The 23,208-nt window shown below is 41.6% G+C and overlaps 1 protein-coding gene across 8 annotated transcripts in view; it reads left to right on the top strand.

Annotated features, from left to right (window-relative positions):
- LOC110502604 (zinc finger MIZ domain-containing protein 1) overlaps positions 1-23,208 on the top strand; it is a 211,382-nt gene that overhangs the window by 51,126 nt on the left and 137,048 nt on the right. For all 8 annotated transcript variants that reach the window (XM_090217121.1, XM_090217119.1, XM_036960228.2 and 5 more), the window contains exon 2: positions 21,525-21,640. The gene's annotated coding sequence lies outside the window, so the exon portion shown is untranslated. The remainder of the gene's footprint in view (positions 1-21,524; positions 21,641-23,208) is intronic.

The raw sequence follows: 23,208 nt of genomic DNA, 5'->3' as shown, positions 1-23,208 counted from the left end.
GATTGGTCAGACCAGTGTTGTACAGACCTGCTCACCGGAACTTCCCTCTTGAGTTTTTATTTGTAAGCGAGGAGGAGCAAAAATTGAGTTGTGATAAGATTTGCCAAATGGAGGGCGGGAGAGGGCCTATTACCCTTGTCAAAAAGGCGCGTACTAGTGGTCAAGAGTGGAATTTCTGCGAGTTGGACAGTCAATGTGTTAATTGTAATACGAGAGCATGGACCTCAAATGACTTTTGTTAAAGTCATTCGCGACAATGAACGCTGCCTCCGAGTACACAGTATCCAGTTTATTCAGGGTCCAATGAAGAGCCTTTTTGGTATTGGCTTGGGACAGGATGTTTACAGCCGTGGCGATAATCCTTGAGAACTCTCACGAAAAGTAAAAATGCCGATATTTGATGACCAAGTATTCCATGCAGAAGCTGGCAAGTTCCTGTACGTTTCCCCATTGCATCACGTTTTATTGGTCATGAAGCAGATACCACCGCCTTTGTTCTTGCCAGAGAGTGCCTGCTTCCTATCTGCTCGATATACTGTAAAACCCGCTGGTTGTATATAATCCGTTTGGATGTCAGAGGAAACCCAAGTCTCAGAAAAGCAGGGTATGATGCAGAATCTGATGTCCCTCTGGAAAGAGATCTTCGCTCTGAGTTCATCAAGTTTATTCAGTAATGATTGAACATTGGCGAGTAGTATGCTCGGTAATGGTGGACGGGTCACCTGGCGTCTCAATCTCACTAAGACCCCTACACGTCTACCTTTCCGTCGGTGTCTTCGTTTCCTTCTCTCCGGTAGGACTCCCAGGCTACCTGGTAGAGGCTAGACCATTGTTCCGCCATCTCCGAAAATTCAGGAAGGTCGGGTGGACAGTGAGTACCCAGTGATTAATTTTAGAAAAACACTAGAAAAACCATTAGAACAAGTAGAAACCTGCAAAGCTTTGTAGGAACTCGAGGCGGGGCTACTATGTTGGTCGGCGTCAAACTCCGTCACAGCCATGTGGTTGTTGCTGAGGATCATTAGTAACAGTTGATCATATAAATGTAGGCCAATTTAATTCCATGGAGTGGAGTGCAGACCAAGTCGTTACAGTTTCTACCCGACGCATGGCGCAATACTTGACCGTGTCATCACCCAGTTCCATGGTTAGTGCAGGAAATAGACTAGGGTATAGCCTACAACTGTACACTATTCTCCCTATTATAATTCTATATACAAAAATTCCAACATTACCATGGGTTAAAGAACTGAATGTGGCAATTTTCTGAATTCATCTAACCACTGTATTTTTGATTCATCAATATATTTAGTGTGTAAAGGCTTTCCAAAACAGTTTTTTGTTATGATTCATACATACTTTCCTAACCATAAAATTTGAAATTGCAGAGCGCAAAATTCAAAAAGCAAAATTTGTAATATTAAACATTCATAAAAATACAAGTGTTATACACCATTCTTTTAAGTTAGAATCTTGGTAATCGAACCGCTTTGTCCGATTTACAATAGGCGTTTACGGCAAAAGCATAGCATTTGATCATTTGAGGACAGCGCCTCACCCACTTCCTGCATTAACATGAATTCATAACCTGCACAGGTGTCACAAAACTCAAAAATAGCGATAAAATAAATCACCTAAAGAAGATCTTTGAAGATCTTCATCTTTTTGCAATCCAAAGGGTCCCAGTTACACAATGAATGGTAGTTTTGTTCGATAAAGTCCTTCTTTATATCCCAAAAATGTCTGCTTATCTGGCGCGTTTGATTCAGAAATCCACTTGTTCCAACTTGCCCAACATGCCTACAAAGGAATCTAAAAAGTTAGCTGAAAAGTTCATCCAAACAATTCAAACAACGTTTGTAATCCAACCTTAGGTACCCTAATACGTAAATAATCACTAAAATTTAAGACGGAATATATGGTGTTCAATACCGGAGAAAAAGAACGAGGAGCGCGCACTCATTCATGCGCGCCAAAAGACTATAGTCCTTCTGAGGGATAGAAAGAATACGAATACTTCTTCATTTTTCAAAAAACAAGAGACATGCGCCAAGAGACTTGCAGCTTGCATGAAACAATTTCTAAAGACTGTTGACATCTAGTGGAAGCCATAGGAACTGCAATCTGGGTCCTAATTATTAGACTTTCCCATAGAAAAGCATTGAAAAGTCCAATGACCTCGGATTGTCCTCTGGGTTTCACCTGCCAAATCAGTTCTGTTATACTCACAGACATTATTTTCACAGTTTTAGAAACGTTAGATTGTTTTCTATCCAATACTATATCCTAGTTTCTGGGCCTGAGTAAAAAGCAGTTTACTTTGGGCACTTCAGTCGTCCAAACTTCCGAATACTGCCCCCTAGCCTTAACAAGTTGAAGAGATGGGTTTAGAGAAATGTACTGAAAACCCTATTGAATGAAAACTCCACAATAAAATCTGTTGGTCAGAAAGTGGGAAGGGTTTTCAGTGGTTGAATTACATTTATTCAGCGCCCGCAAGTGAAGCCCACCTACAAAGCCCGTAACGCACCTTCATAAGCTAAGTCGTAATTCCAAAGGTGGAATTTCCTAAATCGGAATTGGGCCCTCAATGTCCCCAATTTTGTTTCTGCCTGAAATCGAAAATTGTGATCATTTTTCCATAATCGTACCGAAACTGAACCGACCTCAAAAAGCACTAATCGCTCAGCACTAATAGCGGTAGTACATCGTGTCTATGAAGACACTGAACATTAAGGGCCAGATATGTGTGGATATCTCACATAAGGATTAAAAAATCCTTTCAATGCATGATTTGTGTGAATGTTCAAGTCACACATTACACAGATCTCCAGTCCCCGAGTGGCTGGATGTTGTGGTGGTGGTGGTGGTGGTGGAGTACTTACATATAGGGTTGTGTGTGCGTGTCGGTGAAGCATTGGCTCAGTGGCATTCCGTGAGCATTCCGTGAGCTGAGCTGACAAGCCTTCGGGGGCTTCCGTGTCCCTATGATGTTAATGTCAGACAGTCAGGAGAGGAGAGGGTAGGGGAAGAGAGGAGAGGATATTCTCTCCTTCCACACAACAGACCTGATGAAGCTCTTCTCTTTGCGTGTGGTCGGGGAATCAACATCTCTGTAGACGGGTGTTTTCCCATTAAGTGTTCTAGGGCTGCGAGAGGTAAACACAAGACATCTCCTGATGTTTGGAGAGGTTCTAGATCATTCAGATTAGAAGACTCCTACTGTCTGTTGTTGAGGTGAAGAATGGCATTTGCTGTTATAGAACTGGCAGCAACATTCTGTTGTCACATTACCCAGTTATGATTGCTGAATTATTAGCATGTTGTTTTGATTTTGGTCTATTTTTTAAAATCTCTCTAGACACAATTTGACAAGCTCATGGCCAAAAATAGGACACTATATCAACCAACTCAAGGCCACTATATAAAGTGCCTTCAGAAAGTATTCATACCCTTTGACTTATTCCACATCTTGTTGTGTTACATCCTAATTTCAATATTGATTAGATATATTTTTTCTCACTCATCTACACCCAATACCCCATAATTACATATTTGAAAACATGTTTTTAGGAATGTTAGCAAATGTATTGAAAATTAAATATAAAAAGATCTCATTCACATAAGATTTCACCCCCCTGTGTCAATACATGTTAGAATCACCTTTGGCAGCGATTAAAGCTGTGAGGCTTTGCACACCTGGATTGTACAATATTTTCACATGATTATTATTTTAAAAATTCTTCAAGCTGTGTCAAGCTGGTTGTTAATCACAGTTAGACAGCCATTTTCAAGTCTTGCCATAGATTTTCAAGCTGATTTAGGTCAAAACTTTAACTAGGCCACTCAGGAACATTCAATGTCGTCTCGGTAAGCAGCTCCAGTGTATATTTGGCCTTGTGTTTTAGGTTATTGTCCTGCTGAAAGGTGAATTTATCTCCCAGTGTCTGTTGGAAAGCAGACTGAACCAAGTTTTCCTATAGGTGTTTGCCTGTGCTTAGCTCTATTCAGTTTCCTTGTATCCTAAAACACTCCCAAGCCCTGGTACTCAGTGATGTGTTGTGCTGTATTTGCCCCAAACATAATGTTTGTATTCAGGACATAAAGTACATTTATTTGCCAAATTTTTAGCAGTTTTACAGTTTCACTGCCTTATTTCAAACACAATTCATGTTTTGGAATCTTTTATTCTCTACAGGTTTCCTTCTTTTCACTCTGTCATCTAGGTTAGTATTGTGGAGTAACTACAATGGTGTTGATTCATCCTCAATTTTCTCCTATCACAGCCATTAAACTCCGTAACTCTTTTAAAGTCACTATAGGCATCATGATGAAATCCCTGAGTGGTTTCCTTCCTCTCCGGCAAGTGAGTTAGGAAGGACGCCTGTATCTTTGTAGTGACTGGGTGTATTATTGATACACCATCCAAAGTGTAATTAATGGATAACTTCACCATGCTCAAAGGGATATTCAATGTTTGAATTTGTTGTTTTTACCCATCTACAAAAGGTGCCCTTCTTGGCAAGGCATTGGAAAACCTCCCTGGTCTTTGTGGTTGAATCTGTGTTTGAAATTCACTACTCTACTGAGGGACCTTACAATTATCTGTATGTGGGGGTACAGAGATGAGTTAGTCATTAAAACATAATGTTACAAACTATTACTACACACCGAGGGAGTCCATGCAACTTATTATGTGACTTGCTAGGCAACATTTTTCTTGTGAACTTATTTGGTCTTGCCATAACAAAGGAGTTGAATGATTATTGACTCAAGACATTGCAGATTTTCATTTTTAATTAATTAGTAAACATTTCTACAAACATAATTCCACTTTGACATTATGGGGTATTGTGTGTAGGCCAGTGACACAAAATCTCAATTTAATCAATTTTAAATTCAGGCTGTAACACAACAAAATATGCAAAAAGTCAAGATGTGTGAATACTTTCGGAAGGCTCTGTAAATTGTAATTCTATGGAGGGGAGCATATACAGTTATACAATTCTATTCTAATCCTTGTATTTCTATGGAAAGTATTCTCCCTGCCATCAAAGCAGATGCCACTGCTGATGCTTCCGTCCAGTCCTCAGGCTATGACATCATTGGTGTGAGTCATCGACCAGATTTAGAATCACCATGTGACATCATCAGTATGAGTCATCAACCAGAGCCACACAGACCAGAGCACTGTCTGTCTATCGTCACACAACACAGACTGTGCACAGTATGACAGTGTCAGGGAAGATACACACACAAACAGCTAGCATCAGCACTGCATGAGGAGAGACGGCAAGAAAACAAATATATCATCTAGAATGGCAGAAAGGAGAGGAAAACCCTAAATTAATAATGATTTGAGGTTGTCAGGGGCAACAAAACACTGAATGATTCTGTGGCTTTTCAAAGGTCACAAAAACAAGAGTATCTGTTCTCAGTTCTCTCAGTTATACTGACATTTGCTGCTTCTGTATTATATGTGGGTATTGGTAAACATAACATGAGCACTGTAAAACCACCTATTAGAACGTGTGGAGGCCCAGAAACACAAAGCAACAGCTATAGGCAGTATGTGAGCTCTGCCCTGATCTGGTTTGGTCTGGTCTCCTCCTCAGTTTCCCCTAGCTCCTCTGTCTCTCTGGCGGGAGCTGAAAAATTAATGCAGCAAACAGGCATCGCTTAAGGGCCACTTTTCCTTCCCCTCTACACACTGAACAGGATCAATTACTACGTGTGTGTTTTTGTGTGTGTGTGTGTGTGTGTGTGTGTGTGTGTGTGTGTGTGTGTGTGTGTGTGTGGTGTGAGCTAGCCAGGCCTGATGAGAGCTGAGAGGTAGCGGAGCTGGTAATAGCCTCTCTGTTTGCCTCTCGCTAATGACAACAGGGGAGTAGTTTACACCACGCCATCGTCACACCACTCCCACTGCTTACCCTGTATGTAAATAATGAGTTAGGACCCTTAGGGTGTACAGAAGGGTGGTACAGAATGAGAGGAGAAGAAGGCAAAGGAGGAGGAGAAAAGAGGAGAAAGGAGGAGGAGCCGGAGCAGTGAAACGAGAGGCAGAGGCCAGAAGAAGAGAGAACCTACTGCAGCAGAGAGAGGAGTGTATGCATAAGCGTGTGTTTATGCGAGGGTGAGTGCTCCCTCGCGCTCTGTATGTATGCAGGGAGTTTGAGGAGTGCAATTGTACAACATCAGCCAAAGTTATTGAAAAGGCAGCGCCTGCCTGGGGAGGATAACGTAAGGAAGACATCAGCAGTAACACACACAAAGAGCAGAGTGGCATCAGTAATTTTCAGGCTCGGCCACACAGACAAGCACACACACGCACACAGACACACACAAGCACACACACGCACACAGACACACGCACACAGACGCACACACACGCACACAAGCACACACACACACGCACACACAGTGTGTCATACAGTTACTTTTACTCTCAGTGTAAACAGGCTGTAAGCAGCCATAGGGTTGCTGTAATAACCCTGTTGAGGAAGGTTTGTGTGTGTTCATGCGCTTGTACATAAGTGTGTATGTGTTCTCACAGCTGAGGATGTGTGTATTCTTAAAGCTAAGGTTGTATGTATATATGAGTGTAGTAAGAAAGCTGAGGCGAGAAAAAGCATTTGAGGCAGCTTTGGCTAAAATCGTCTCTCTCGTTCTATCAATTCAATTCAAAGGACTTTACTGGCCAGGGAAATATATATTTGCAAGTGAAATAGACAGGAAAAAAAGAACAATGAAAAATTAACACAAAACATTATACTCACAGTTTAAAAGAATATAGACAATTCAAAAGTTATATTATTCGCTATGTACAGTGTCTGTCTGTCTGTCTGTCTGTCTGTCTGTGTTTCTCTCTCTTTATTTCCATCAGTCTCCACTAACATATGCACGTACCCTAGTAGAGTGTATCTGTATCTCCAGTGTCATCATTATTACCATTCAAAAGGTCAACCGTGTTGCCTCCAGCCTCTCTCCTTATTTATGCCTCTGTGTCATCACCACTGTTAATTCTGTGTCACCACTGCTACCACCACTGTTAGTTACGAATTGAACTTTAAATGAGTTGACTCTTCACATGGGATGATTTCACTGAACACCAAAATAAAGGGAATATTGAATGATCCCCAATGATCCATCGCATCTCCCAAAAACGTTTTCAACATACATCTGTAAAATGATAGTCTTCCTCAGGCTTCCATGTCTTCTCCCTAGACCTCCTCAATGTCCACCTCTTGAACATCAGACTCGGAGGCCTCATCTTCACTGTCACCTTCCGACCTTGTTGAGGATGCCTCGTTGTCAGGCTCAAAAAGCCTCAAATTTGCCTGGATGGCCACCAATTTTTCAACGCTTGTATTGGTCATCCTGTTGCGTATTTTGGTGTATGTGTTTCCAAACAAGGACCAGTTGCGCTCTGAGGCGGCTGATGTTGGTGGGATTTGTAGGATGATGGAGGCAACAGGGGAAAGAGCCTCAGATCCACAAAGTCCCTTCCACCAGGTGGCTGATGAGATATGTTGGCACGACTGCAATATTGCATCTCCATCCCAAACCCTTGCTTGGAAGTGTACTTCGCCAGACTGCCAATAACCTTGCCCTCATCCAGGCCAAGGTGACGAGACACTGTAGTGATGACACCATATGCCTTGTTGATCTCTGCACCAGACAGGATGCTCTTGCCAAGATACTTGGGGTCCAACATGTACGCTGCAGTGTGTATGGGATTCAGGCAGAAGTCTTCACGCTTTTTGATGTATTTCAGAACTGAAGTTTCCTCTGCATGGAGCAACAGTTAAGTGGGCAGGGCAGTACGGATTTCTTCTCTTACATCTGCAAGCAGAGTCTGAACATCAGACAGGATGGCGTTGCCTCCCTCAATCCGTGCAATGGCTACTTCTATAGGTTTCAGGAGTTTCAGGCTGCTTACCACTCTCTCCCAAAATACATCATCCAGGAGGATCCTCTTGATGGGGCTGTCCATATCAGCAGACTGCGATATGACCATTTCTTGGAGAAACTCCTTCCCCTCCAGGAGACTGTCAAACATGATGACAACACCACCCCCAATGGGTGTTGCTGGGCAGCTTCAATGTGGTGCTCTTATTCTTCTCACTTTGCTTGGTGAGGTAGATTGCTGCTATCTTGATGACCCTTCACATACCTAACCATTTCCTTGGCACTCTTGTAGTGTGTATCCATTGTTTACAGTGCCATGATGTCATTGAGGAGCAGATTCAATGCATGAGCAGCACAGCCAATGGATGTGATGTGAGGGCAGGACTCCTCCTCTTTAGACCAAGCAGCCAACATATTTGCAGCATTGTCTGTCACCAGTGCAAATACCTTCTGTGGTCAAAGGTCATTGATGACTGCCTTCAGCTCATCTGCGATGTAGAGACCGGAGTGTCTATTGTCCCTTGTAGAATACTGGTTGAGGGGTAGAGATGATGTAGTTGATTATTCCTTGCCCACGAACATTCGACCACCCATCAGAGATGGTTGCAATACAGTCTTCTTTCTCTATGATTTGCTTGACCTTTACTTGAACTCTGTTAAACTCATCCAGCAAATGAGTAGATAAAGCATGTCTGGTTGGAGGGGTGTATGCTGGGCGATGAACATTCAGAAATCTCTTCCAATACACATGGCTTGTGAGCATCAGACTTGAACCAATTGCATACACAGCTCGAGCAAGACATTCATCAGCATTTCTCTGACTACGTTCCTCCATTGAGCCAAAAAAACGAATGATTCCAGGAGGACCGTGAGTTGTTGCCATCGATAAGATGTCTGATTCATCATTTTCACCTCGAATAGAAGTAAAGGGACTTTTGTCAGAGGTGGCTTGCTTTATGCACTTGGCCAGAGGATTCTGCATCTTTGTTGCATTCTTGACATATGATTTGGCACAGAATTTGCAAATGTACACAGCTTTTCCTTCTACATTAGCTGCAGTGAAATGTCTTCACAATTCAGAAAGAGCCCGTGGCTTTTTCCTATAAAGATTGAAAAAACCCCAGTAAAAAACAAAACAAATACAATTCCATGTACAGATAAAGTTAAGCAGTTCGATTAAACAACTCCTTTGTAAGATACATGTTTTAAAATGAAACATGTATGGAAACAGGTGAATTAACACTCAGTTAGCAGGCTCAAGCAAGCTAAAAACCCACATGGTAGCAGAAACTAACTAGTAGAAATTGTTAACAAGTTAGAAATGATTTAAACGCACTTTGCTGTAGGATACTATTCACTAGTTAATAAAAAAATAATGTATGTCATATAAAATATATTTACCCCACCCAGTATTGTAATCAAAACTTACCAGAACGCATGTCGTCCTTGGATCAGACAGTGTAGTAATGTGGGCTCAATAGTATCTCATTAGTGTGCAAGACCTTGAGAATCAGCTGTACATGTGATGGAAGAGTGCACTGCACATGTGATGTAACGCAGGGGGGTTGCAATTCCGTTGAATTGGAGATAGTTTAACCAAAATATGCCACAAGACCTAGAATTGCCTTATGTGTATCCCACAAAAAAAGGTTCACTGTTATCAAGAAAATTGTTTTGTTGAATATAAGCAAAATTCCCCAAATTCCAGGGCTTATCTTCCCATGGCAAATTTCCAGGAAATTTCCGGAATTTTACCGGAAAGTTTCCGACCCTTTGCAACCCTAGTCACCACTGTTACCTCTCAGTTCACATTAATCTTCATCTGTGGATCTAATCACATGGCCAGGCCGTGGCACCATGTACAGGGGGAAATACATTATGTAAATTCACAGGTGGCGGTGTTGACACTACACGGGTGGCGCAACGTATTTCACTGCCATTGTGATGGCTGATGGAACACACTGATCAGAGAAGGGAGATAAAGACAGAGAAAGATTGGAATGGAATGGGCTGTGATTTGGTTTCAAGTGTTCTCTCCTTTCCTCCTTTCCTCCTCCCCTACTCTCATCTCTCTTCTCTTCTAGAGAGCCTAATGACACTCTTATCTTCTCAGAAGAACAGTTCTTCATCATTATCTCTGGAGTGTGTCTGCTCATCAGCTGTATATGATATTAGCCACACACACACACACACACACACACACACACACACACACACACACACACACACACACACACACACACATACACACACACACACACACACACACACACACACACACACACACACACACACACACACACACACACACACACAGCTACTGATTCCAATTCTTGTCAGAACATTACTATGACTCATCATGGATCAATGGAGAAACATTCACCACCTTCACCCTCTGAAGACATCACTGATGATATTAACTGTGTGTATATATATATATATGCGTGTGGGTATGGTTGCATTTGTGCGTGTGTGTGCCCGCGTGCGGATGTGTGTGTGAGTGAGGTGAATGGTATTTTGTTTTTCCAGGTCACACAGAGATGTTTATAATATAGAATTGTTTGTTTTAACAGCTCTGGTGACCTTTTGAGACGATCTGCTGCTGAGGATGAGTAGGGTTAGGAGGAATCTGTAGAGGCCATTACCGTCTGCTACAGAGTTTTCTGCAGATCGGGGTATGTACAGACTGAGACGGATGAACACATCCACGCCTGTCAGTCAAAATTCTGTCAAAAGTGTATTTAGGGGGTCATAGATCAGACAGGTTTGAAGAACCGCCAGCCTTTGACTCCAAAAGCTCCAGGAAAAAGTGTTATTTTCCCTCCCAGCAGTGGTCTGTATGGCCTCTTGGCTGACATGGCCATGTGTGTGTATGACTGAGGTGTAGGAGGGTGTGCTGTTGAGATAAGCTCTGTGATTTACTTCTCTATCAGGTCTCACAGGGGAGAGTGTTTTACCCCTTTCCCTCAGTCTCTCTCTCTCGCTCTCCCTTTCTCTCTCAATAAAAATGAACAGTAAACATTACACTCACAAAAGTTCCTAAAGAATAAAGACATTTCAAATGTCATATTATGTGCAAATAGTTCAAGTACAAAAGGGAAAATAAATAAACGTAAATATGGGTTGTATTTACGGTGGTGTTTCATCTTCAATGGTTGCCCTTTTCTTGTGGCAACAGGTCACAAATATGGCTGCTGTGATGGCACATGGTGATATTTCACCCAATAGAAATGGGAGTTTATCAAAATTGGGTTTATTTATGAATTCTTTGTGTGTCTGTGTAATCTGAGGGAAATATGTGTTTCAAATATGGTCATACATTTGGCAGGAGGTTAGGAAGTGCAGCTCAGTTTCCACCTCATTTTGTAGGCGGTGTGCACATAGCCTGTCTTCTCTTGAGAGCCAGGTCTGCCTTCAGCGGCCTTTCTCAATAGCAAAGCTATGCTCACTGTTTCTGTACATAGTCAAAGCTTTCCTTAAGTTTGGGTCAGTCACAGTGGTCAGGTATTCTGCCACTGTGTACTCTGTGTAGGGCCAAATAGCATTCTAGTTTGCGCTGTTTTTTTGTTAATTCTTTCCAATGTGTCAAGTAATTATCTTTTTGTTTTCTCATGATTTGGTTGGGTCTAATTGTGTTGCTGTCCTGGGGCTCTGTTTGTATATGTGAACAGAGCCCCAGGACCAGCTTGCTTAGGGGATTCTTCTTTAGGTTAATTTCTCTGTATGTGATGGCTTTGTTATGGAAGGTTTGGGAATCGCTTCCTTTTAGGTGGTTGTAGAATTTAGCGTCTCTTTTCTGGATTTTGATAATTAGCAGGTATCGGCGTAATTCTGCTCTGCATCCATTATTTGGTGTTTTACGTCGTACACTGAGGACATTTTTGCAGAATAATTTCTCTGTCTCTCTTTCTCTACTCTCTCCTGTGAGGAACAGGTGTGTACTTTCCAGTCAGTGAAACTCAACCTTTGTTTGTGTTTGACAGCCCCTCCCCCTTCCACCCACTTACCCACCTACCCAGTCGTGCACAAAAATACACACATGCACATGATCTCACACACGCACACACGCACGCACGCACGCACGCACGTACACACACACACACACACACACACACACACACACACACACACACACACACACACACACACACACACACACACACACACACACACACACACACACACACACACACACACACACACACACACACACACACACAGTCAAACACACAACCAGCCAGAACAGACCAGAGCAGGCCTTTCAACTCCTCCAAACCGTGATAGCATTCCTCAACTCTTTCCCTCCTCTCTGAACATGAGCTCTCCACAACTCCTTTCCCTTTCAAGTACAAGTCACCAGCCGCCTGCTCTTTGAAGATACGATCTGGGAAAACACAGAGACATCGCTGCGATTATCTCAAATGTCTTCAACATGTCAAACAGAGCGGGAGGGAGGGAGGGAGAATAGACGGGAGGGCAGTGGTAGTTGCATGGGTGGCGTAATCATGTGTACGACTCTCAATGGCAAACTCTTCAGGTAGAAGACGCCTATGGTTTGAGTAGTAGCATGCACACAGTACCCTTTCAATGATTCATGTTATTGTACCAAATTACCGGTGTGTAAATGGGTGCTCTTTGAAAATGATTTTGACTTTGTAATCATACAAGATGTTATCATGTGTTGCCTTTATGCTTCAGACAAGACAGTGTAAGTGATTGCAAATGAAATCAAAAAGAAAATATGAGCCAGGGAATGCTGTGATAATAAGCACAGCTACCTTGTAAACAACTGGAAATGAGTGCAGAAGTAGGAGAGGCCGGGGTATGGTTAAACTGCTACTATATTCATAACACTTTTCTAGATGTTCTGCTGTGACTGTGAAAATGATGGTATATGTACTTAAGTAGGGAAGACCAGGAATGTTAGATACTGCAAATGTATAGAATTCTCTAGATTTGTTGTTATGAGAACTGCGACAACCAACTGTATATAACCAGTGCCTGTATTCATAAAACGTCTTAGTGCTGATCTAGGATTAGTTTAGCCTTTTAGATCATAATGAATATGCTCATATGGACAGGAGGGGACTTGATCCTAGATTGATCCTCTTACTCTGAGATGGTCGTTTCCATGTAAAAGCACCCATGAGTACCAATGCGTGAAGTTCAAAGGAGCATGTCAAATTGGCTGTCAAATGAAAACAGCGTCTATTATTTGAATTGAGTTATATATTAACTGAGTGTACAAAACATTACGAACACGTGCTCTTTCCATTGCATAGACTGACCAGGTGAATCCAGGTGAAAGTTATGATCCCTTTTAGGGCTGTCCCCGACTTTAAAAAATCTTGGTCGACCATGTTCTGTCTGTTCTTTCAACCAATTGATTGTTTGAAAATTTTAAACATATTTTTCCATATATATACACACCCTATGTTTGAATAAAATCAACTATATGTAGGCTACTTTGTCTGATGCTTTAAGCACTGCGATTAAAAATGAAGACACTCATTTGTAAAGAGGGAGCCAAAGATCAATGTAGCCTTTGCAGATTCTGTCATTAAGCTCCTGAAGTTGCCAGTAATAGGCTACATCAGTGGGCGGCAACCTTTTCCATATGGAGTGCCAATTTATCGTACCATTTCTACTGCTCTGCATGCCAGTTATGATTTTCATATGCACTTTTTCGTGGAACAGTTTATTTTCATTTATAATAAAGCCTTCATATCTCAAAATCAATGTCATGTGGTTCATCAAAATTCTATTTAAATGAAAATGATACAAATCTAAAAGTAACTTATATTGCCAATATGTAAAAATAGCCTACATAAAGCCAACAAATACAAACATTGCAGCCCGCAGGTAGAAAGTATCCTGATAAAAATAAATATCCTATAAATCACTTTGGCTATGCATGGATTGTCTGCAAGGAACTTGAAACAGTTGATCAAATATTAACTTGGGTGCAGCCTGAAGTTGGTGCTAGCAAACTTGCAACATTGTATAAACTATTCTGGGCCCTCAGAGTTTCCTGCTTCAGTGAGCTCCGGACAGACACACACAGCTGTAGGCTATTTGCGCAAGGGATAAGAAGTAATCAGGCAGGTATTTTTTATGACATTTCCACCGGATCAGAGCATTTAATTTTCCCTTTTCATGCTGAGTGGTTATCAAAAGGGAGAGAGAGAGCTGGAAAGATTTTTCAAATAGGCTACGTTGAGGAACTATTTTCATTCTCAATGGATGTAAAAACAGGCTTTGTTTACTTGCTGTTTGAGGTGAAGAACTAATTACTTTGAAAAGCTCCACAGTGATGGTGAGTTAAGACAATCAGAAATATTATCAGATCCCCAAATGGGCACATTTACAGATCTACATTTGTGAGCAGGCCGGGTAGCCAAGGCCTAGTTCTATGTGTAATCAGGTGCGTGTCCTTACTCAAGATGGTCAGGAGCGCTCCAAACAAAACACAATGAATACATTGACAAATAATCCAACACCTTTTCCCTCACAAGTTTAGCCTTGGTTGTGCGCTTTGCAAACAACATGTCCACTCCTACAATGACAACGGTAAGACTATAATAATAATAATATATTGAATGCATTAACAGAAATGACTAACCAAACAAACATTGAAGATTAGAAAATGTGGGAATTGTACTAATTGTACTACTGGTGATACTAGTGTGCCATCCCTGCTGCCTCCTCAATGGATTAGTAGTCCACTCAGACAGGCGTGAATCAGACAAGTGTCTTGTGTGCCAGATTTTTTTATTTATATATTTGCCACTTCTCGACTAAAAAAAAACTTGGTCGACCAACAGCCTATTGACCAAGCAATCGACCAGTCGACTAAATAGGGTCAGCCCTACATTGCTTATTGATGTCAGTTGTCAAATCCACTTCAATCAGTGTATATGAAGGGGAGGAGACCGGTTAAAGAAGGATTTTTAAGCCTTGAGACGTGATTTTTACAGTATGTGTGCCATTCAGAGGTGAATGGGCAAGACAAAAGATTTAAGTGCCTTTGAATGGTTAATGGTAGTAGTTGCAAGGCGCACCGACTTTTGTCAAGAACTGCAACGCTGTTGGGTTTTTCACGCTTAACATTTTACCATGTGTATCAAGATTAAGAATGATTCTTTACCCAAAGAACATCTAGCCAACTCCACACAACTGTTGGAAGCAACATGGGCTGGAGAAATTGGTTTTCAAATAGCAAAATTAGTAGTACTGTAATGAACTCTACTGTACTGTCTTGTACTGAATTATACTCTACTTGACTATACTCTATTGTACTGTCCTCTACTGTACTGAACTCTATTGTACCGATCTGTAGTATACTGTACACTGCTGTGCTGTACTTTGATGTCCAAACAGTGAAACATAGACATCTATGATTGGTTCAGATTTGGACCAACCACATCTGGTCTTGTTTACCCAAATATGCAAAGGAGGATATTGCATATTTCTCCTTTTGTGTACCTATTAAGGATACATCACCATGAAGAGAACAGTGAACTGACTGCTCTGACGGCCAAAAACACAAATATAATTATTTTTTCTTTCTACAGACATCATTTGAATCTTAGTTCGGAGTAAATGTGGTCACATAATAAAAAAATAAATAAACGAAATTACCAAACGGTTACCAAACTTTGCATTTGCACAGTTCTTCAAGTAAATGTTTTTGTAAAATGTTCAGTGTAAATTCTTAAAAGTAGTTATTGTGCATAGAGTTTTATGGTGTGTTAAACTTTGAGTTCAGTGTTTTTTGTTTGGTGTACATTCTAAGTGAAAAATCTGAATCTCGGCGCAATTCCGTTACTGTGGAATTGCCTAGATACTTTATCATATGGCCCTGCCTCGCTTTCCGCTCCTTTTAACAACACAGCCTTGTGTGAACCGCCTCAAGACCTCTTTGTGTTCCTGTTCAGTACAGAGGCTCGCAGGGCAGGGAGCAGGGAACAGACTGCCCTGACGGCCAAAAACACAAATATTGTTTTGGTGAGATGTGTGCTGGAGATTTGGGATGGCCTTACGTCATTGGATACGTCCGGGCGCTAGCAGGGGTTGGAGCTAGTGTCAGGAGCGCGGGCGGGTAAACCAGACTCGCACACAACAGCAACAGCAACAGGACACACACACACACACACACACACACACACACTCTCTCTCTCTCTTCTGCTGACACAGACAGAGTCCACAGGGTTTTGTTACAACTGATGTGTTTGAGTGAAACACATACAGCCTCTGAGCTCCCAAACCCCTCACTGTTGACATTTATGAGGGAGGAAATAAAAGATTATGATGTTGCAGGAGAGAAAGAGAACGATAGAGATGGAGAGATAGAGAGAGAGCCTGCTGCTAGAATGGACGGAGAGGTATCGCTCAAGTCACAACAAAATGGAATTTAACTTTGCGAATAAAGTTTGGGAATTACTCAATTTCATGTGTACAACATCCAAAGACTTGCATCACTATACTGACAGCGTTTTCGTTTCTTAAAGGATGTACAGTATATGGGTGTTTTTGGGGCATTTGTTCATGTTTTTCAGAACCCCCGTACTGCACATTGAGGATGAGGAAGTTAATCACTAGTTGGGGTGAGTTTCTCAAAAAACAAGTGAAATTGAAAAAGTGTCTGGACCCTTCTATAAAAAACATTTACATAACAAATATGAACTTTGGTTGTAAAAAAACTAAATTCTCCTTTAAGAAGGTTCAACAATTGACCTACAGGTATTCCTGTGCAAATTTCCTCCAGATAACTATCACACTAACAGACGGCTTACAGTAAAGTGTTTAATTTCCACAAAAGGAAAATGGTTTCTTTCTATCTCCCTCGTTGTGAATTGATTCAGAGGGAGGCCTCGCTATACAGCATCTCAAAACCTATCAAACACACACACATGCTATCTTGGTTTAAATTGCAGCTCCGTTTTCTGCATCTAGATGATTACCTCTCTGAGGCTTAGCTGTCTGTTTCTCTACCTTTGTCTGGGGTAGTGGAAGTGAGAATTATTTGTCCGCCTTCTCTCTCTTTCCCAATCTCCGCCCTCTTTCCTCATGTTTGCACTAGTGTTGGAGCGGTCATTGAGCTCCATCTCTCTCTCTGTCTCTGTCCCTGTGGTGCTCAGGTGTGAGATGTTCTGTTCAGCTTTATAGCCCTGCTGGCTCCCCAGACAACTCTGATGATAAGGAGAGGTGTGTGTGTGTGTGTGTGAGTTAGTTCGTGCATGCTCTTGTGGCTTGTGTATTCTCTCTTGTGTGTTTGTGTATATTAAGAGGAGTTATGAGAAGCCATTATTTCCCACAGCAGGCCTAAAGTAAAGGTTGTGGTTTTAAGAGCTTTGAACTGACAAGCTTTGACTTTGTCATCACAGCCTATAGGATCACTGTAAAGATTCAGTACACTGGTTAACATTGGTTTACATCTGTACCAATCAACACAGGGATTCTACGTGGTTAAAGAGCAACAGTCCTAACGAAGGGGTGACAGGAGGTTTAGAGACTGTAATAGAGAAGCACAAACACACACACACCACCGTTAGTCGGAAACCCTTTGCCCCCTTCGACAAATAAAACTGTTGCTGACCAAAATGACCGAAAAACAAAATCCATTACAAGATAATGCTTTTTATTAATTGATGGAAAGAAATACCAGTTGATGGAAATACATTTAACAGTCATGCTTTATCGGTCTATAGGTTCATTTGCAACATTTTTGGGAATAAAATTGGCCCGTGTGTATTTTCGTCAGTCATCGTGTAGGCCTGTCTTATTTATCCAACACAACTATCACACGCGCACAGCATACAGAGCCTATTTCTAGTGGGATTTCTCCTGCATCTCCTCAGCTGGTTGCTGCTGGAGTAAAATGTGCTTTTATAAGCCCATTGATTGCACAACAAATCTAAATGCAATCACGTGTTAACTGTTTTGGTGCACGATTAAAAAGAGCTACTACTTTTGTTTCTCAACTGGTAATTAAAGCGCGTATAAATTCACACGAAGGATTGATGATTTTTCAAATAGCTTTACTGTGAGGATTTAACTATAGTTCCACATTTTACAGCCTTATTTTACATTTGATTAAATTGTTTATATACCCCTCATCAATCAAAACACAATACCCCATAATGACAAAGCAAAAACAAGTTTTTAGAAACTTTTGCAAATGTATATAAAAAAAATACAGAAATCTAACATTTATATACGTAAGTATTCAGAGCCTTTACTCAGTACTTTGTTGAAGCACCCAAGTCTTCTTGCGTATGACTCTACAAGCGTGGCACACCTGTATTTGGGGAGTTTCTCCCATTCTTTTCTGCAGATCCTCTCGAGCTCTGTCAGGTTGGATGGAGAGAGTCGCTTCACAGCTATTTTCAGGTTTCTCCAGAGATGTTTGATCAGGTTTTAGTCCGGGCTCTGGCTGGGCCGCTCAAGGATATTTAGAGACTTGTCCCAAAGCCACTCCTGCATGGTCTTGGCTGTCTGCTAAAGGGACGTGCTCCTATTGGAAGGTGAACCTTCTCCCCAGTCTGAGGTCCTGAGGGCTCTGGAGCAGGTTTTCATCAAAGATCTCTCTGTACTTTGCTCCTTTCATCTTTCCCTCGATCCTGACTAGTCTCACAGTCCCTGCTGCTGAAAAAACATCCCCACAGCATGATGCTGCCACCACCATGCTTCACCGTAGGGATGGTATTGACCAGGTGATGAGCGGTGCCTGGATTCCTCCAGACATGACACTTGGCATTCAGGCCAAAGAGTTCAATCTTGGTTTCATCAGACCAGAGAATCTTGTTTCTCAAGGTCTGAGAGTCTTTAGGTGTCTTTTGGCAAACTCCAAGCGGCTGTCATGTGCCTTTTACTGAGGAGTGGCTTCCGTCTGGCCACTCTACCATAAAGGTCTGATTGGTGGAGTGCTGCATATATGGTTGTCCTTCTGGAAGGTTCTCCCATCTCCACAGAGGAACTCTAGAGCTCTGTCAGAGTGACCATCGGGTTCTTTGTCACCTCCCTGACCAAGGACCTTCTCCCCTGATTTCTCAGTTTGGCCGGGCAGTAAGCTCTAGGAACGTCTTCATTTAAGAATGATGGAGGCCACTGTGTTCTTGGGGACCTTTAATGCTGCAGAAATGTTTTGGTACCTTTCCCCAGATCTCTGTCTCGACATAATCCTGTCTTTGAGCTCTACGGACAATTCCTTCGACCTCATGGCTTAGTTTTTGATCTGACATGCGTGGGACCTTATATAGACAGGTGTGTACCTTTCCAAATCATGTCCAATCAATTGAATTTACCACATGCGGACTCCAATCAAGTTGTAGAAACATCTCAAGGGGCTCCTGAGTGGCGCAGCGGTCCAAGGCACTGCATCTCAAGGTAAGCGGCATCACTACAGACTCTCGTTTGATACCAGGCTGTATCACAACCGGCTGTGATTGGGAATCCCATAGGGCGGCGCACAAATGGCCTATCGTCATCCGGGTTAGGGTTTGGCCGGGGTAGGCCGTCATTGTAAAGAAGAATTTGTTCTTAACTGACTTGCCTAGTTAAATACAAATAAAATAATCAGTGGGAACAGGATGCCCCTGAGCTCAATAATGAGTCTCATAGCAGGGTCTGAATACTTATGTAAATAAGGTCTGGTTTTTATTTTTATACATTTGCAAACATTTCTAAAAACCTGTTTTCGCTTCATCATTATGGGGTATTGTGTGTAGATTGATGAGGAACATTTTTAATTCAATCAATTTTAGAATAAGGCTGTAATGTAACAACGTGGAAAAAGTGAAGGGGTCTGAATACTTTCCCAATGCACTGTATTATCATTCGCAATGGATGTTAAAAGAAAACCCTTTTCTACATTTCCGCGCAGCAGGCCAGGTTCTTCTATGCTTGCTCAGGTGTGTGCGCTCCATTAACATGATCAACACAGAGAAACCAGACACATGCTCATTGCTCACATGGAGCACTCCAAACAAAAGACTATGAAGAAATGGACAAATCTTGTAAATGATGGTTACGAGATTTGTTTCTCACAAGTGTAGCAGGTTGTGACGTTTGCAAACAACGTTTCCACTCCGAGAATGAGAACGGAAAATGACTGTGATTAATACATACATTCAAATAAATGTATGTAACCAAATGACGGGGATTAATGGGACATTTACTACTGGTGACATATGTAATGGGGAATTTATTTAAAAAAATCAAAGGGCAAACAATTCACACATTGAAAATGAATGCACAAGAATTGGCGGGAGACAGCTGAGCCATTCTGGATAGAGACTTGCCTATATCTTTGCCACACATCCCTCCCCTTCTTCCTGTCTCAACATTTTACATTATACTCAAGACACATTATCTTCACACATATTTGAGATGCTTTTCACTGACAGCCGCAGCTCAATAATCAGCTAGGCCTATTGCCATTCGCGGCACAATTTGCGGGTTTCCCAAGTAGGCATAGAGCTTGTGATTTGAAACAATCCATAGATGATGTTTTTAGAAGCTAACGGTACCCGTTTTCTCTGTGGCAATCATGCATTCTGGAGACGTATTTTGAATTATTACTTTCCCCCCCCAATATAGACACTAGTAATTATATCATTTTGGCACATTTATTTCCATGTTCATCCCTATTGGACACGCTGTTCTGCGATTTCTCTCCTGTTCTATTGTTTTTAATAAATACTTTTTTTCATTGTCCAGAAGCCAAAGGCACAATCCTAGTCATATTAGCAACCCAGCAGTGGGGTGTCGGCGTAGCCTAGTGTTAGAGCGTTGGACTAGTAACCGAAATGTTGCAAGTTCAACTCCCCGAGCTGACAAGGTACAAATCTGTTGTTCTACCCCTGAACAAGGCAGTTAACCCACTGTTCCTAGGCCGTCATTGAAAATAAGAATTTGTTCTTAACTGACTTTCCTATTAAATAAAAACATCCGGGTTGTTGCATCTTTAGATTCCCCCTCTTTCTATGTTTCAAACAGAGCTATTCATTGAAAATGATGTTTTATTGGCTGCTTCATTACATGAGTTGCATGTTCTGTTAAGATGCCTTACCATAATCTAAATGTGATTTCTGTCATTCTGGGTAGACGCCCTAATAGGCTAAGCACCCAATGCATATGGGTCTGGTAAATTTCTCAAATGTCCGGTAAATTAGAATCTTCCCCAGTCAAGTTTTCTGGCTCCACATTTTCCTAACGGAAATCTACACACACACACAGCTTAGAGTTACACTGTTTAAAGTCACAGATAGAGTCTTGTTTAACGTGATTCATTTCTTTGAGGATTTCACTGTAGCGTTTCACTTGGATGGAAGGGTGCTACAGACAGACATATTTGCATATTTCTGCAGAATGCACTTGTAATAGAGGTGGTTCTTTGGATTATGCTCATGTGATGAGTAAATTTGAAGACTAGTGTGACCTCCCAGAGTGAATACCCGAGGCTTTAGCTCAGTGGGCTAGCAAATAATGTCTCGTGGCACACACACACACACACACACACAGCATTTTCGCAGCAGGAACAAATCTTTGTAACCTTGTAGTTCTTTGCAGAAATTGAACAGCCTATTTCCCTTCCCTCTCCTTCTCTCTGTCAGGTCCGGTGTACGGTGAAGACCAGTGAGGACCGCTCCTGAAGGATATACATGAAGGGAGGGGTGGGGGTGAGGGGGGCTTGTGACATCACTCCCAGCCCAGGTCAGAGTCCACACAGGTAGGCAAACGACCCCTCTTATCCTCTTCCTACACACACGCGCACACACACACCAGACCTGGGCTCAAATACTATTTAAATCATTTCAATTACTTACACATACATTTTGAAGTTGATATTCAGATATTTGTAATTTGAAAGTATTTTAATATTGGAATGTATTTGGAAATACACTTGGAAGGTATTGGCATGCATTTGAAAATGCACAAATACAGAGTATTTATTCAAATAAATACTCCTGTATTGAACCCGAACCCTAGGAGTTTTTGAAATAATGTATTTGAAAATACTCAAATGCGCAGAAAATAAGTATTTACAATAACAACCAATCAAATAAACATGTTTGAACTCTGGTCTGACAGACACACATACAGAAGTGCTTTCCCAGTTTAATGATTTTTTATGTATTGGGAAAGCTGTTGTCATGGCTGCACAATGAAAACAAGTCACACCAGGGGAAATGTTTTCTCTGCTTGGATTGAAGCACTAACACCTTTCACAGAAGAGAGAGGATTGGGTGTGAAGCTTGAAACTGAGGTTGACAGCCAGTCATAGAAAGGGAGGGTGTACAGTGAAAGGAAAGTTGCATCCTCTCCTCCCATTTTCTCTCTCTCTCCCTCCATCTTTGTCCCTCCCTTTCTCTCTCCCCATAATGTTGGCTTCCGTTAGGAGAATGTGGTGCCGGACAACGTGACCGGGAAGATTCTAATTTACCGGTCATTTAAGGAATGTACCGGACCCAAATCCATTGGGTGCATACCCATGGTGCTCAGAATGACATAAATCACATTTAGATTATGGTAAGGCATCTTAACAGAACATGCAACTCATGTAATGAAGCAGCCAATAAAACATCATTTTCAAACATTTGCCAAAATGCAATTTGCGGGAAATCCCCATTCTAAACAGCACACCTGGAAAAACATAATTTGAAACAGCACACCTTATAGTGGTTCCATGTGTGACAGAGATGAACATTTCTGTTTGAAACATAGAAAAAGGGGGAATCCAAAGATGCAACAACCAGGATAGGTTGCTGATATGACTAGGATTGTGCCTTTGGCTTCTGGACAATAAAATAAAGTTGATATGAAAAACAGTAGAACATGAGATAAATGGCATAACTCTGGATCCAATAAGGAAGTTATATAATTACTCCTGTCCATACAGAAATAAATAAAATCATTCATTATACTTCACCAGAAACCATGACTGAGCTACAGAGGAATCCACGGTCCTTAGCTTCTTTGAAAAAATAGATGTGGATTGCTTAAAATCACAAACTCGTAGGCCTAGGCCTATGCCTATTTGGGAGGCCTGCAGTTTGGGAAGTGCGCGTGGCAATAGGCCTAGTTGCTTATTGAGTTAGGGCTGTCAGTGAAAAGATCTAAAATATGTTTGAAGATAATGTGTCTTGAGTATAATTAAAACTTTTGAGACAAGAAGGGGAGGGGTGTGTGGCGAAGATATGGGCGAGTCTCTCTCCAGAAGGACTCAGCTGTCTCCCATCAATTCTTGCACATTCATTGTTTCATTGTGTGAGTTGTTTGCCCTTTGATTTTTTTGGA

The sequence above is a fragment of the Oncorhynchus mykiss genome, chromosome 23 (genome assembly GCF_057628025.1).
Source record: "Oncorhynchus mykiss isolate SJ-2025 chromosome 23, ASM5762802v1, whole genome shotgun sequence".
Lineage (NCBI taxonomy): Eukaryota > Metazoa > Chordata > Actinopteri > Salmoniformes > Salmonidae > Oncorhynchus > Oncorhynchus mykiss.
The sequence above is the reverse complement of the archived record's forward strand: the minus strand, read 5'-3'. Positions and strand labels throughout refer to the sequence as shown.